A 14,489-nucleotide genomic window follows, 5' to 3' on the forward strand; every position below is an offset into this window, starting at 1 on the left:
CTGTACGTACCAGGATCAGTCCAGGACACCTGGGATGTACCAGAGCTAAGTTACCGAGGGTGGGAAGCAGAGAGTCCCGCTCGGAGTACCCTCTCTCCAAATCCCCCAGCATCAGCAGCCTGAACATCCAACCGGTAATGTTTAATGAATGTATGCAACGATTTCCAGGTAGCCGCCCTACAAATCTCTTGAGGCGATACCTGAGAAAATTCCGCCCAAGACGCAGCATGAGACCTCGTTGAATGAGCACGAAGACCCACCGGCGGTGATTTACCGCGCAAAATGTACGCGGAACCAATGGCCTCCTTGAGCCAACGGGCGATCGTCGTGCGGGACGCAGCAGAACCTTTCTTTGGACCCGATGTCAACACAAACAGATGATCCGTCAACCGAAAAGAATTTGTGACCTCTAGATAGCGAAGAAGAGACCTCCGCACATCTAGCTTTCTCAAGTCCCTTGATTTCGGGTCAGAAGACTCCCCTACCGCAAAAGAAGGAAGTTCAACTGATTGATTCAAATGAAAAGCCGATACAACCTTAGGCAGAAAAGATGGAACGGTCCGCAAGGAAACCCCCGAATCGGAAATGCGCAAGAAGGGCTCCCTACAGGACAAAGCCTGCAACTCGGAAACTCGACGAGCGGACGCAATCGCTATCAGGAATACAGTCTTCAACGTGAGATCTTTGATCGTAGACCGCTTAAGAGGCTCAAACGGAGCTGAGCATAAGGCCGAGAGCACCCAGTTGAGGTTCCAAGATGGACAAGGGAACCGCAAAGGAGGACGGAGATGTTTCGCTCCCCTAAGAAAACGGGAAATATCAGGGTGGAGAGCCAGGGAGACTCCCCTGACTTTACCACGCAAACAACCAAGCGCCGACACTTGGACCCGTAGGGAACTGCATGCTAAACCTTTGGCCAGCCCAGCCTGGAGAAAAGCCAAAATATCAGGAATAGTAGCGGAAGTGGGATCCAGACCCCGCTCTACGCACCACTCTTCAAAAACTACCCAGACTCTAACATAGGCCAGAGATGTAGACTGCTTCCTGGATCTCAGCAATGTGGCAACTACCGCATCTGAGTAACCTTTGCGCTTCAAACGATTCCTCTCAAAAGCCATGCCGCGAGACAGAAGTGATCCGCATCCTCTAAACAGACGGGGCCCTGACGAAGGAGCCCCGGAAACCCCTGTAGACGAAGGGGCGGCGCCACCGACAATTGGATCAGATCCGCAAACCACGGACGGCGCGGCCATTCCGGCGCCACCATGATCACGTTGGACGGGTGCAATTCTATGCGCCGCAGGATTTTGCCGATCATGGGCCACGGTGGGAACACATACAGTAGCACCTCCGCTGGCCAGGGAAGAGCTAACGCGTCGACCCCTTCTGCTCCTCTTTCTCGTCGACGACTGAAAAATCTCGGAGCTTTTGAGTTGTGCCACGTGGCCATCAGGTCCATGTGGGGCGTTCCCCAAGTCCTGCAAATGAGAAGAAACGCTTCTTCCGCCAGCTCCCACTCTCCCGGATCCAGGTGGTGCCGGCTGAGGAAGTCCGCCTGGACATTGTCGACTCCTGCTATGTGAGACGCAGCGAGATCGCTGAGATGCCGCTCTGCCCAGGCCATCAAGGAACGCGCTTCCTCCGCTACTTGAGGGCTTTTCGTCCCGCCCTGGCGATTGATGTAAGCCACGGTGGTAGCGTTGTCCGACAATACTCGGATCGCCTTTCCTCGTACGAGGGGTAGAAAAGCTTGTAATGCCAGACGGACCGCCCTGGACTCTAGGCGGTTGATAGACCACCGGGTCTGATCTTCTGACCACAGACCTTGAACCGATTTCCCTTGGCAGACTGCACCCCAACCGGAAAGACTGGCATCTGTGGTCACCACTGTCCAGTTGGGAAGGAGAAGAGATACTCCACAGGAGAGATGTTTGGAGTCCAGCCACCAGCTCAGGCTGGAGCGCGCCTGACTGTCGAGATGCAGTGGAAGATAAAATTCCTCTGAAATCGGTTTCCAGCGGGAAAGCAATGAAAACTGCAGCGGCCGTAGGTGAGCGAATGCCCAAGGGACTAACGCCAGCGTGGAGGCCATAGATCCGAGAACCGTCAGGTAATCGCAGACTCGCGGACGGTGCTGAGACAAAAGCCGTCGCACCTGAGACTGTAATTTGCATATCCGTTCCTGAGAGAGAATCACTCTGCCCCGTTTTGTGTCGAAGACGGCTCCTAGATACTCCAAGGACTGAGTGGGTTCCAGATGACTCTTGTTGTAGTTGACCACCCAGCCCAGGGACTGCAAGAATTGAAGCACCTTGGCTACCGCCTGCCGACACAAGCTCTCTGACTTCGCCCGAATCAGCCAATCGTCGAGGTAAGGGTGAACCAGGAGGCCTTCCCGACGTAAGTGCGCCGCCACCACCACCATCACTTTCGTGAATGTCCGAGGCGCTGTCGCCAGGCCGAACGGAAGAGCCCGGAACTGGAAGTGTCTTCCCAGAATGCAAAACCGTAGGAACCGCTGGAACGCTGGTTGGATGCCCACATGAAGGTATGCTTCTGTGAGATCTAGTGACGCAAGGAATTCTCCTGGCCGCACTGACGCAATCACCGAACGAATGGTCTCCATCTTGAAGTGAGGGACCCGAAGGCATCTGTTGACTCCTTTGAGATCCAGAATGGGTCGGAAAGTGCCGTCTTTCTTGGGAACTATGAAGTAAATGGAATAACGGCCCTTGCCGTACTGATCGGCCGGAACCGGAGAGATGGCCCCCAAGCTTTCTAGTCTTCGAATGGTATCTAGCACCGCCGCTTTCTTCTTGGGATCTTTGCAGGGCGAGACCAGGAATTTGTCCACTGGGATGCGAGCAAAATCTAACTCGTAACCGTGTCTTATCACATTGAGGACCCACTGATCCGACGTAATGCTGGCCCATTCCTCGAGGAACAAGGATAGACGCGCCCCCACGTTTGGGACAACGTGCTGAGGACGCAAGGAGGGATGGGCCGGCCGAACTTCATTGCGAAGGCTTGGACCCCGCACCCGACGGGGCTCCTCCTTGCCTGCCAAAACGTTTGCCTCGAAAGGACTGCTGCCAGTGAGTGTTCCGAGAAGAAGACGGTCTATAAGAGGACCCGGTGGATCTTTGTGGCCTGGACTTTCGGGATCCCCGGAAACGAGCTCTGCTGGAAAAAGAAGAGCGCGCCCGGGCCCTATCCTCTGGCAGCTTAAACGCTCGGTTCTCACCTAGAGAAACCATTAAGTCATCTAACTCCTTTCCGAACAGCAATTTCCCTTTAAAGGGTAACGCCCCGAGGTGAGCCTTGGACGAACCATCCGCCGCCCAGTTGCGTAGCCAAAGAAGACGGCGTGCCGACACCGCTGCTACCATGGACCTAGCTGAAGTGCGTAAAAGATCATGGAGCGCATCAGCCCCATATGCAATAGCCGCTTCCAACCTATCTGCTTGGGAAGCCTCCTCCGGAGAGAGATCCGCATTAGCCTGCAATACTTGGGCCCAGCGCAGACTAGCACGCATAGCAAAGTTCGTGCAAATGGCAGCTCGTACTCCTAGGGCGGAAACCTCAAAAATCTTTTTGAGTTGAACCTCCAACTTTCGGTCCTGAATATCCCGGAGTGCAGTTGCTCCCGTGACCGGGATGGTAGACCTCTTCGTGACAGCGGAGACCGCCGCATCCACCTTCGGGAGTCTGAGGAGTTCCAACGCCTCCTCCGGTAAAGGGTAGAGCTTATCCATGGCTTTGCTGACTTTCAAACCCAGCTCCGGAGTATCCCATTCCTTGAAGAGGATATCCGTGGATGAGAAATGAAAAGGGAAGGCGACCGCCGGCCCTGTGAGGCCGAGCAAAACGGGATCCATGTTCGCCTCCTGGCGGACCACCACTGGGGGAGCCTCAATCCCCAGCTCCTGGAGAATGGCTGGGATGAGAGGTGACAGTTCCTCTCTGCGGAATAGCCGCACCACCTTGGGGTCATCCCCGTCTAAGGCCTGTGCACCTTTCCCTGCACTAGGCTGTGCCGTTGCATCCGGTGCTGCCGTCCCGGCCCCCATCAGGGGCTCTTCGGAGGCCTCCGTATCCGTCCCGGGGGAATCCTCGGAATCCGATTCCTGCGGCAGCCCCCGGGGAAGCCGCTTCCCTCGGGACGAACTCTGGGCGATCTCCGCACCCTTCCTGGCCTTCTTTTTCCGAGGCGGGGACTTGCGGATAGCAGTACGCGAGACATCCCCCCGTATGCGCTTGCTGCGCTTATATCTGAGGACTTTGCGCAGTAACAGCGCAAAGTCCTCAGAAAATTCTCCGGAACCCGCTGAATCGCTACTCGAGTCCCCCGGGGACCGAATCCCCTCCGAGGGGACCTCCCTCGCTTTGTCACGCTGCGGGGAAAGCGCTGGAGGTAGAGACGAAGCCCCCACTGTCTCTCTGGAAATTTCCCGGCCCGTGGCCAAAATGGCTGCCACTCCCGCGCTAAGCGGGAACAGCTCCTGAGGGGTGACAGAGGGGCCCCCACCTCGCGGCGGCGATCGCGCGACCCGGGACCGAGCTCTCCGAGGTGCTGCTGAGGTGCCCTCATCACCCGGGACACAAGCCGAACAAAGGCTGTCCCGGGAGAGACGCGCGCGCGCCGAGCCGCAGGCCCTGCACTGCGAACCGCGAGGCATGCCGGCGAACGCGGGAAAACGGAGACGCGAACAGAAAATTCACCTCAGAAGAAAAAAATTCAAAATAATCAAAACGGCGCAATTCGGCGACCTCCCCCCTTCAGGCGACGCCCCCCACTGACCGAAACGGAACGGCAACGCCAAGGAACAGAGAGTCGCAAAAAAATAAAAGTAAAACTTTTTTTTTTTTTTTTTTTACAGAAAAAAGCGCTGTCCCAGGTTCTGAAAGCCCTATTTCCTGCAGGGGTGAGTGAACCAGGCTCCCTGGTGTCACCCCTGACGCTGCCACTAGCTCAGCCGGGTCCTCAACCCTGGCAGCGGCCTCGACCGGGGGAGGGTAGTCCCCTCAGGACCTCTCAACTCCCCTGGGAGGCAGGGCAACCGGGAAAGAATTAAAAAGAAACCCAATTTAGCCCAGAACAAATAGACCTAACAAAAAACTAATTCAAAAAACCAAACCTGACAAACACCAGAATCAGGTCAGGAAGGGCTGTGACTGGACCTGCACCATCTACTGGAGACAGAGTAAGACTGAGGGGCTGTGACTGGCACAGGGGCTTATATATGGCTCCGCCCACAAGTTTTAATCTGTCTCCATCTACTGGTGCGGAGTCACAACCCAGGTGTCCTGGACTGATCCTGGTACGTACAGGGAACGCCTATTGAACTGTTTAGGATGTATGTTATTAGAATTTTGAATATTATGGAACAAAATATGCCTACTATAGTCAGAGCATTCTACATAAACAACTCAGTTAAAATGAAAGAACAGGCCCAAATAGCAAAGGATAAAAATGATGGGGAAGAAGGTGGAAGCATCATAGATCCTACACTAGATCTATCAGATTTCTTGGAAAAATCACAAGATGAGATAGTTGTGGGTAAGACAGGTACAATGCTTGTAACTTTCACTTTTATTACAGATCGAGACCTGGTAATGAAAAAATTTTTTCGTAATAGATTGAAAACTTTTTATGGAAATAAAACATGGATATATCCAGATTTAGCAAAAAATACGCAGAATAGGAGAAAGAAGTTTTTGGAATTAAGGTCTAAAGCGATTGAAAAAGGAGGACAATTCATCCTTCGTTACCCCTGCAAATGCTCACTTAAATTAAATGGGCAAAGTTACTTGTTTACGGATCCAGAACACCTGAAAACACTCCTGGGTGATTGAGGGAACGCTAGAAAAAGAAATAAGGGGGTAAAACCTAAATACCTATATAATATTTCCATTTAAAAATGCTCCTAATTTTGATATTGCTTCCCTAATTTTACTTTAATAAGATGGAATGTAAGGAGAGATAGCATGCTTAATTGAAGATATTACTTGTTTGACTTATCCGATATTACATTTCTATCTGTAATTTTCATATTGACAAGTTATTCTTGTATATATGTTAAAATCATAAATAAAGAAAAAAAAAATAAAAAATTCCACACTCAAAGACTGCTTTTTTAAATTACATACCATGAAAAAACTTAAACCCCTCCTCCATCTGTCCGATTTCCGTACAGTACTACAGGCAACCATCTTCTCAAAAATTGACTACTGCAACTCCCTCCTCCTTGGTCTCCCCAAGAACACCATCCACCCACTCCAAATCCTCACCAATACCCGCAGAAGCGAACACATTTCGCCCGTCATCAAGGACTTACACTGGCTCCCCATTGAATACCACATCCAATACAAAACTCTCGCCATCATCCACAAAGCCCTCCATAACATTGACAGGATCTGGTTCAAAGAATCTCTAACCTTCTATTCTTCCACAAGACCGACCAGAAATCAATACTTAGCCACCCTAAGCACACCCTCGCCCAAACTCTACAACCTTGCTTCAACAAAAGCTAGATTGCTTTCATTAGCTGGTCCTGCCCTATGGAACTCCATGCCTGTTAACCTACGCCAGGAATTCTGCCCAAAGAAATTCAAGCAGAATCTTAAGATCTGGCTGTTTAGACAGGCATATACTTAACCTGGCTAAACACCCCCTTGAATCTCCTCCCTGAACCCCTCCCTAGTATTCACTTCCCCCCCCCACCCCTCCCCCCCCCCATACTCCCCCTGTTCAACCTGTTCTTATCCTCACCTCCCTACCCCCTACAACTCGTTCCTTGTATAACTCCTATGTAAATACTGTAATTACAGTTCTCGTCATTCGATGTATGCTAAGTTTACGTGTTCATTTCATTCTTTTGCAGTTAACTGTTATATGATTAGTTCATTGTAAAACGCTAATATGCCAAGTTCATGTTATAGGCAAACTGATGTGATACTCCGAGTGTATGTCAGTATATAAAAATTCCTAAATAAATAAATAAACAAACAAACAAACAGTTTGAGATCTCCACCAGAGGTGGCAGTAGTGAGGCAGTCTGTAGTTGTAATCTCAGGGATCTTGGCAGAGGGAGCCCTTATCTCCTAGATGACATCAGGAGGTTCCGCAGCAAGTCTCCAAGCGAGGAGATACTGTGGATGAGATAGACTGAGAGTTAGAGTACTCACTAGGTGTTAGCTGTTGATACGCGATTCCACCAGGTATGTAGTTGAAGGTACAGGCACCGAGGCAGGGAGAGCAGGCCCTTGAGGAGCGAGTACCTGTTCCCTGACAGGAACCTGAAATAAAGCAGAGGGCCCCCGAGGAGCGAGTACCCAGGTTAGCATGTACCCCGAAGGGCAGAGAGAGAGAGCTTCCTGCGGCAGCATGGAAGCGGCAGAGTAGCGTAGACAGGAATGAAACATAGAAACATAGAAATGACGGCAGAAGAAGACCAAACGGCCCATCCAGTCTGCCCAGCAAGCTTCACACATTTTTTTCTCATACTTATCTGTTTCTCTTAGCTCTTTGGTTCTATTTCCCTTCCACCCCCATCATTAATGTAGAGAGCAGTGATGGAGCTGCATCCAAGTGAAATATCAAGCTTGATTAGTTAGGGGTAGTAGGGGTAGTAACCGCCGCAATAAGCAAGCTACACCCATGCTTATTTGTTTTACCCAGACTATGTTATTCAGCCCTTATTGGTTGTTTTTCTTCTCCCCTGCCGTTGAAGCAGGGACCTATGCTGGATATGCATGAAGTATCAGTTTTTCTTCTCCCCTGCCGTTGAAGCAGAGAGCTATGCTGGATATGCATTGAAAGTGAAGTATCAGGCTTATTTGGTTTGGGGTAGTAACTTCCTGACATTGGTTCTGAGTCTTCCTCCCTGGAGCTTCAAATCGTGACCCCTGGTTCTGCTGATTTTTTTTCTGACGGAAAAGGTTTGTCATTGTCTTTGGATCATTAAAACCTTTCAAGTTCCTGAAAGTCTGTATCATATCACCTCTGCTCCTCCTTTCCTCCAGGGTGTACATATTTAGATTCTTCAATCTCTCCTCATAAGTCATTTGATGAAGACCATCCACCTGTTTGGTTGCCCTTCTCTGGACCGCCTCCATCTTGTCTCTGTCTCTTTGGAGATACGTTCTCCAGAACTGAACACAGTACTCCAGGTGAGGCCTCACCAAGGACCTGTACAAGGGGATAATTACTTCCCTTTTCTTACTCGATATTCCTCTCTCTATGCAGCCCAGCATTCTTCTGGCTTTAGCTATCACCTTGTCACATTGTTTCGCCGACTTCAGATCATTAGACACTATCACCCCAAGGTCTCTCTCCTGCTCCGTGCACATCAGCCTTTCTCCCCCCATCGAATACAGTTCATTCGAATTTCCACTCCCCATATGCATGACTCTGCACTTCTTGGCATTGAATCTCAGCTGCCATATCTTCGACCACTCTTCCAGCTTCCTTAAATCCCGTCTCATTCTCTCCACTCCTTCCGGCGTGTCCACTCTGTTGCAGATCTTAGTGTCATCCGCAAAAAGACATACCTTACCTTCTATCCCTTCTGCAATGTCGCTCACAAAGATATTGAAAAGGACCGGTCCCAACACCGATCCCTGCGGTACACCGCTTAAAACCGCTCTCTCTTCGGAGAGAGTTCCATTTACCATCACACATTGTCTTCTGTCCGTCAACCAGTTTGCAATCCAGGCCACCACCTCGGCACTCACTCCTAAGCTTCTCATTTTATTCACCAGTCTCCTGTGCGGGACAGTGTCAAAAGGTTTGCTGAAATCCAAATAGATGACATTGAGCGCTCTTCCTTGATCCAATTCCTTGGTTACCCAGTCAAAAAAGTCAATCAGATTTGTCTGACAGGATCTTCCAATGGTGAATCCATGCTGCCTCTGGTCCAGCAATTCTCCCGACTGTAGATAGTTCACTATTCTCTCTTTCAACAGTGACTCCATTACTTTTCCCACCACTGAAGTGAGGCTAACCGGTCTGTAGTTACCAGCCTCTTCTCTGTTCCCACTCTTGTGAAGCGGGACCACCACCGCTTTCCTCCAATCATTCGGCACCATGGATTCGAGACCTTGCTAACTCGAGGAGCTAGCAAATTGATGATGGTAATATACCCGGATGGCGTGACGTCACCATGAGGGAATGCCCTCGAGGTTCACGCCAAGGGTGGAACAAAGACGGTTGCGCGCACGCACCCTAGTAGGTACCTGAGAGGAGCAATGACGGAAGGCTGCACCATAGCCATTCTGGGGACGCCAGAGTGGTCGGATGGAAGATGCCGTGGTAGCCATCTTGCCCAGGTAAATGGGAGGAGCCAAGAATAAGGTGAGGCAAGCGGGGCGAAGCTGTCGAAGACCGATGGACGCAACACTGAAAGCCCATAGAGCATACCTGATCATCTAGAGCAGTGGTTCTCAACCTTTTTTCTGTCGGGACACACCTGACAGATGGTTCTCACATGCGTGACACACTGACCTATGATCATCACGGGACTATTTGTAAAAGTACAGTTTGCATCCACGGGAACACCCCCCCCCCCCCCCGACCTACAATAATGGATGTAAAGCAGAATTATGACATTCCCCATACAACTCACCCTACAAAAAAGATATTCTGGTTCTGCTGTCATCTCAGTAACAGCAACTCAAACTCCTTCTACTTCCAGGCTCAATAGCCCTACTTATGAAAAGACAGCAGTTTACCACCAATGCATGTCCTCTTGAGAAAACACTACAAATAAGACTGATACAAACGCTTACATGCTAGTAAAATATCTCATCTCGGTAACAGACACAGAACCGACCTAACAAACTCCCATGATCTGTAGTAATGCACATAAATTAATCCACACACAGTTATACCTGTATTATGGAATACACTCAAACAGGAGCAACTCTATCTATGAAAAGGTGACACTACAAATATTAAATCAGACCCTAAAAACCAATACACCTCTTATTAGGAAAAAAGAACTAACAAGCAGCTATAGATCCCCACACAGAAACAATTGTAAAACTATACTAATAAGCAGAATAAATGTTTCAAAACAGCTATGAACAGAATAACATCCAAAAATTAAAAACCTCATAAAAATTATTAAAAATTCTCCAAACACCATTAAAATATTTCAAAAAAGCAGACACATCGCATAATATTTAATAATTAAAATGGCAGTCAATCAAGAAAAATAAACTTAATGTTGTGGAGCGCTAGGAGAGCGATCCCACTTCCTGAGAGATGTGTGTCCTTGGGCCACGGCTCGACCCCAGTGGAACTCTGAGGAGGTGCCGCGGGAGGTGTGGCATGCCTGAGCATGGGCTGGACAGGAACGAGGCTGGAGTGATGACTGGGAAGACAGGCCCTCCTCCGGACCTGCACGCTTCGGAAGACCCAACAACGCAATGTTGGTCTTGTGAACAATCCTCCGACCGTTCCCAGCCCTTTTGGACCTGCCGCAGGGTACAGCACGAAGCGGCAGGCCGGATGGAGGCCAGGGCAGCGAAGACTGGAACATAGACGTACTGACGAGACTTCAGGAATGACGTAGACTCAGGCATAGACGTGGACTCAGGACGAGGTACTAGATGCACAGAGGTGGACTCAGGAACAGACGTGGGCTCAGGACGAGGTACTGGATGCACAGAGTTGGACTCAGGAACAGGCTGAAGGAAGACATGGGCACTGTCCCTCAGGGCGCCCTACTCAGGCCACCCGCGGGACTGAGTCGCGGACCACCCTGTCCCATGCGCGCCCTACACAGCCCAGGGAGGCTGGTTGCGGACCACGCTGAGAACGGGAGAGCACAGGGAAGAGGAAGCGGTGGTTTACTGCACTCCTGGCAGTCGAGGCAAGTTGCTGCACTCCTGGCAGCCGAAAGCTGGTGCTGCACTCCTGGCAGCCAAAGGCGAGTTGCTGCACACTGGCAGCCTAAGGCAGGTTAAAGCATCAGGGTCAGGAACAAACACTAAGGATACTGGAACAAGAGACAGACCTCGGGGCTGGAACATGGACATCTGGAACAGTAGGTAAAATCAGGACTGGAACACGGATACTGGATCAAGAGACAGACCTTGGGATTGGAACAGCAGGCGGACATCAGGACTGGAACAGAAAGCGGACATCAGGACTGGACGAGGAGCTCCAACAAGTAACAGGAAACACAGGACCTTGCAGAAGTGCTGGAACACAGACGACTCCTGGAGCGAAGGATCTCAGGAGTGACCAACTCCTTGTGAAGGCAAAGTTAGACTGGACGCTGAGCCCTTTTGTAGGGCTGATGAGGACAACGCCCAGGGAGGGGTCAGCAGGGGGCCACACCTGGCTGGCCCTTGAAGAGGAGTAGAGAGGCGCGCGCCCGCGCCCTAGGAAGCTGAAGAGAAGAGCTGGAAGCTGGTGGCGTCCTCTGCCTCATGGAGGGCCCAAGGAAGCAGAGGAGCAGCAATGGCCCGAAGCTGGGTAAAGGCAGGTCGCAGGAGCAGCTCCCAGCCGCGAAGACGAAAGCAGGAAGGCAGGAAGAGACGAAGGGCTGGCTGCAAGAATGGCTCCAAGCCGTGAAGACAGCCCCAGGAAGAGAGGTAAGACTGCAGGCAGAGTAGAGAGCTGTAGCAGGCTGCATGCACCGGCAGGGACAGCTTCCCTGCCGGGCGAGGACCCAGACTGCAGTACGGGCACCGGCAGGGACGCCCTCCTTGCTGGCTGAGAACCCCGGGAAGGCAGAGACGCGTCGGGGAGACACAGGAGCTGACACAGCTGACTCAGCCACATGGGAAGGCTCCCGGTGGGCAGACCCTGCAGCGCAGGGCTGGAGGCAGCCGGGGAGGAGCCCGGAGACGACGGCATGCTTTCCGCGGAGGCAACAGCGTTGGCGGCCCGACTGGCCGCAAGAAGGTAAGAGCCTGCCCGCGCTCCTCACGGGCAGGATCGCAACAGTACCCCCTCCTCAAAGCCCCCTCTCAAGCCTCTTGTCAACAGCTTGAGACAAAGGCGGTAGTCCATATACCGTCGAGGGCAATCAAGGATCCAAGGTCAAGGCTGGAACTTCTTGGTGAGTAGCTGTAGCGGGAAGAATACTAGAGCAGAAGACAAGGCAGAAGTTGTCAAGGTCCAGGCAAGACAAACATAGAACACGGAATGCTGAAGGCGTAGGTCAGGCAGGATGCTGAACTGCAAGATGGCATCTTGGTTCAAGGATCAAGTGGCAGAGGCAAGACTCCCTCCAAGACTCAACTTGAATGGAGGTCCTAAGACTTAAGACTGAAGCAGTAGTGCAGGGTGGAGTAACAAGGTGGAGATTAGATGCTGATTAATGGTTCCAGAGACTTGGGACTCCAGTGACACAAGGTGGAAGAGCTGAAGCAAGGCGTCAAGGTAGCAATGCAAGACGTGGCGAGAAATGATCTTGGTTTCACTAGAGGATGGAAGACATTCCCCAGTTGGTTCAAGTTGGCTTTGAGGTATGGTGGCACGCTCGGAGTTGGGTACCACTCAGTAGTTCAAGGGTCAGGGTTGAAGAGCCTTGGTGACCGGATGACTTGGCAGTCTTTAGAAGATATGCAGTACGAGCGAGCGTGATTTCCCTAGAGGTGTAGATGCAAGAGGGCAGATGGACTGCTAGTCACTGCTGGTGGTCACAGATGGAAATATGCTTGGCAAGGCATGTAAGCTGAGGTTCTTCGGTTGGTAATAGGATTCCCCAGAGTTAGCATATGGCCGATGTCCAGGCTGGTTGAACAGGTAGTTAAAGTGACTGGGGGCAGCGCAGAAGTTTTGTAGGCACAAATGTTCTGTAACTCCCGTAGGAGTGGGCCCAAGGCAGGGCGGAATCTTACGGTGCTTGGTTAGTTGACACTCACACACGAGTGGTCCTAGGCTGATGGTAGAGATGAACAACCTCAGGATTGCTTGAGAGCAAGCTGGTAGTAGGTTACTTGGAAAGGCACACTTGGATGGTGAAGCTTGCAGCGGATCCCCGAAGAGGCTGCTGGACTCGCGCTCGGGGTGGTGAGTGAGACAAGCATGTGGTAACAGAAGTACTGTAGAGGCTGAGCGGGAAGAGCGAAGACATCTGCTGGTTCAGCTGGAAGAGATGACTGACACTCCAGGCCCCACTGGAAAGATGACCACAAGCTGGCGTGTAGTAGGCATCTCTTGTAGGATGGTGAACTCAGTGAGCAAGATGCACAGGAATTCCAGTAGATTAAGCTCTTCTGAGCAGGTACCTCTTGCTGGTGAACAAGCATTCTCGGAGGGAAAAAATAAAAATTCTGGATTAGAGAGTCGTGCAGCACAAGAACCAGATGCTGCTGCGTGGAAGATGGTGGTAAACCTGGGTGCAGGCGCCTCCTGCAGGTCGTACAGCAAGTGTACCCAAGCTAAGCAAAAGTCTCAAGAAGGCACTTGTTGAAAACGGGTGCTAGGCCTCTAGCGGAGTGGAGAAACAAAAGTTCAAGTAAGCTGGCGCCTCCAGCAGGTCGGTAAAGCACAGCGAAAAAACTGGGACTGAAGTTTTTTCCTTAAAAAAAAAAAATCCTTTTGGCAAAGAAAATCCGGAACTTGGCACAGGCCCATTACAAGGACATGAACGCCGAACACAGGCCTTCGTAATCTGTTGTGGAGTGCTAGGAGAGCGATCCCACTTCCTGAGAGATGTGTGTCCTTGGGCCACGGCTCGACCCCAGTGGAACTCTGAGGAGGTGCCGCGGGAGGCGTTGCATGCCCGAGCATGGGCTGGACAGGAACGAGGCTGGAGTGATGACTGGGAAGACAGGCCCTCCTCCGGACCTGCACGCTTCGGAAGACCTAACAACGCAATGTTGGTCTTGGGAACAGTCCTCCGACCGTTCCCAGGCCTTTCAGACCTGCCGCAGGGTACGGCACGAAGCGGCAGGCCGGATGAAGGCCAGGGCAGCGAAGACTGGAACATAGAGGTACTGACGAGACTTCAGGAATGACGTAGACTCAGGCATAGACGTGGACTCAGGACGTGGTACTAGATGCACAGAGGTGGACTCAGGCACAGACGTGGATTCAGGACGAGGTACTGGATGCACAGAGGTGGACTCAGGAGCAGACGTGGGCTCAGGACGAGGTACTGGCTGCACAGAGGTGGACTCAGGAACAGGCTGAAGGAAGACATGGGCACTGTCCCTCAGAGCGCCCTACTCAGGCCACCCGCGGGACTGAGTCACGGACCACCCTGTCCCATGCGCGTCCTACACAGACTAGGGAGGCTGATCGTGGACCACGCTGAGAACGGGAGAGCAAAGGGAAGAGGAAGCGGTGGTTTACTGCACTCCTGCCAGTCGAGGCAAGTTGCTGCACTCCTGGCAGCCGAAAGCTGGTGCTGCACTCCTGGCAGCCGAAGGCGAGTTGCTGCACACTGGCAGCCTAAGGCAGGTTAAAGCATCAGGGTCAGGAACAAACACTAAGGATATTGGAACAAGAGACAGACCTCGGGGCT

At 51.7% G+C, this 14,489-nt stretch overlaps 1 protein-coding gene across 5 annotated transcripts in view; it reads right to left on the reverse strand.

The window, feature by feature from the left end:
• The window catches only part of LOC115091824, a 424,078-nt gene that overhangs the window by 171,618 nt on the left and 237,971 nt on the right, over window positions 1-14,489 (reverse strand). The gene's annotated exons all lie outside the window — the stretch shown is intronic.

Source organism: Rhinatrema bivittatum, chromosome 1 (genome assembly GCF_901001135.1).
Source record: "Rhinatrema bivittatum chromosome 1, aRhiBiv1.1, whole genome shotgun sequence".
NCBI classification, from domain to species: Eukaryota; Metazoa; Chordata; class Amphibia; order Gymnophiona; family Rhinatrematidae; genus Rhinatrema; species Rhinatrema bivittatum.